The sequence below is a fragment of the Cynoglossus semilaevis genome, chromosome 10 (genome assembly GCF_000523025.1).
Source record: "Cynoglossus semilaevis isolate Cse_v1.0 chromosome 10, Cse_v1.0, whole genome shotgun sequence".
Classification (NCBI taxonomy): Eukaryota; Metazoa; Chordata; class Actinopteri; order Pleuronectiformes; family Cynoglossidae; genus Cynoglossus; species Cynoglossus semilaevis.
The window spans coordinates 827,644-830,212 of record NC_024316.1 but is presented as its reverse complement, the minus strand read 5'-3'; the positions used below and the strand labels follow the sequence as shown (position 1 = coordinate 830,212).

The 2,569-nt window shown below is 38.5% G+C and overlaps 1 protein-coding gene across 1 annotated transcript in view; it reads right to left on the bottom strand.

Moving 5' to 3' along the window:
* Window positions 1-2,569, bottom strand: part of kcnd3 (potassium voltage-gated channel, Shal-related subfamily, member 3) — an 89,098-nt gene that overhangs the window by 66,940 nt on the left and 19,589 nt on the right. The window lies entirely within an intron of this gene.

Below are 2,569 nucleotides of genomic sequence, written 5' to 3'. Positions count from 1 at the left end.
AAGAGCGAGAGGAAGAGCGAGCTCAAGGCAGACCGAGGTGTACAGCAGTGAGGGAGAAATGGAGAGAGAGCGAGAGAGAGAGAGAGAGATAAAAGGGGTGTGTGTCGAGCTACTTCCTCGCTGTTTCCCTTGGTCTCTCTCCCTCGACTCTGCTCGTCCGCCATCAAGCAACAGTGGCGTTCAAAGACAATTAGAGAGCAAGGGTGTCGAAAAACATTTAGGGCCACCATAAACCTTCTTGTTCCAAACGAACAGGTTAAATTGCATCACTGTGACTAGGAACAGTGACAAAGTTACATTAAAATATGTGAATTAACACCATTCTCTGGTTCAGTGTAAACCATTTTTAAACTATCATGGTTTTTTTTAAGGTGGGAAGGTAACTTTAAACACCAATAATTAATTTCTTAACCTCTTTTTAGCTATATTTTAGTTCTTCGTTTTTATGTTCAATAAAATATGATTTTTTAAAAATTTATTTTGGGTTGTTTTTTTGTGTTCTATTGCTATTCTGCCACAGAAATGAACAGAATAACTAGCACCTCCCTTGGCAGCTCCCAAACTGAAGATACAAAGAAAGAAAGAAGAAAAAAAAAAAAACAAACTTTAGCAATTCATCAAATGCTCAACCCATCACATCTACAGCTGTCCTCTCTGGCTAAAATCACCCATCATCTCTATGATGAACGTTAGACTGGAGGAACCTGTGGTTCAACTCTTGTTTTACTTTAGAGTCTCAAACATGAACATTGTTTAGTTGAGAGACAAACCATATAAAGACAAAAATCACGAATACTGCACATATTTAAAAAGACTCTCAGCATCAGCAAACCAACGATATTCAATCTCTTACATCAGAAATCGTTAATGCACAGCTTGTAGCATCCTATATTGGTTGGTCATCAGTATATCTCGGTCCATGACACGGTATTCTTTTGTTACCATTTGTGTTCTTTCACAGGGGCCTGGCTGTCGGTGCCGGTGTCTGTTAAATGTCTGTACGTACAGCCACATTAGAGTAAAACCATAACAACAGAGCCGCAGTGGAAAGGCTTTCCGAAAACCCTGCGTCTGTGTGCACTGACGAGACAGAGGTTCAGCATATACGGTCTCCAGTTTGACGGAGTCATGAGCAAATCCTCCGCACATGGCAAAAGAATGTAAAGTTCGTGTGGTCACACTGTGCAGTTTATGTACAAGTTACATGGTTTCTAACCTGTAGCTCCCCAATCTGTTCATCCTCAAAAGTAGGAACTACTTTAGGCTAGTTGGAACGGCTCGGACTTGGAATATCTGCCAATACTGATATATTACATTCATTACATTCAATACCTGTCCCTGTTTACATCATGTCGCCCCAAAGTTATGTTGAGCACTTGGGCTTAGATGTCAAATTTCTTTTCTTTTCATATCCAATCCTGACATTTTGACCAATATTGAACCAATACCAATCCTGAGTATCAGCTCAAGACATTCCTATTACATTACCATTACATTAAATATTAAAATAACAATAAAACTCAAAGCTTCTTAATTAGGTTTTTGGGTAGTCCTCGGAATTTACCTGGACATAGATAGACAGAGTGCAAAGTATCTAATTATGAATTTGGCGTGTGTTTATATTTAACCTTATGATTTTGGAAGTAAGTTTAGTGTTAAATATACAAAGTAACCCATAGGTGAGTTCCCTGCACCAGAGTCTAAGGAAGAAAAACAGTGACTTTAGCTCACATAAGAATATAGAAGCAGTTGGTCTACTGATGCACTTGAGAGAGAGGTGAAATATGTTATTCAGAAAATAACTAGTATGGGTAGAGATGTGTAGTGGTAGGACCTTGTCTGCTAAGTGACTCACCTATTTGGAAAACACCACCTAGTGGTGGAAGGACGTTCTGTATTGACTTTGTTGTAAACAAATATTTTGCTTTGCAATTATCATTTAAAAATATATCTCATGTTTTGGAGGTGACTGTTGTTGTAGTGAAAATCAACCTCACTGGTGTGCATTCAAATTTGCTAACATATTTGCTAACTATCCATAAATTAGCATAGTGTCTTAGCTACATTTAGGATCTGTGAAATCTCTGTGGGATATTTAGTCCCCGACTATGCTGATGTTTGTCCTTGTTTTTGCCAAACTCTGATTTGGCAGCTTCTGTGTCTCCTGTTCAGGGACATCGACGAGGTGCTCACTCTAGAGGGAGGTGGTGGTTGAGGTTATAAATGTGCTTTTGGACTTAGTCCAACTCCCAAAGTGATTAAGACAGCAGATCCTGAATATATTCCAACCCTGGAAAATGTCACCCTGTATCTTCTACCAGCGCCCAAAGTGAACTGGCTCTATTCAAAAGGAGCAGAGGAGCATCACATTGGTACCATAAATCAAAACGTGCAATAATTGCTATAAACTAGTGCCGCACAATTACGGCCAAAATGATAATCACGATTATTCTTTATGTTAGATAACATATTTTATTGCACTTTCTAGTCAAAAACAAACAGTATGCGAACACGTCTTTCAGTTCCAAATGGAACCTAAAATAAAAATAAATCATGAATTATAAAATTT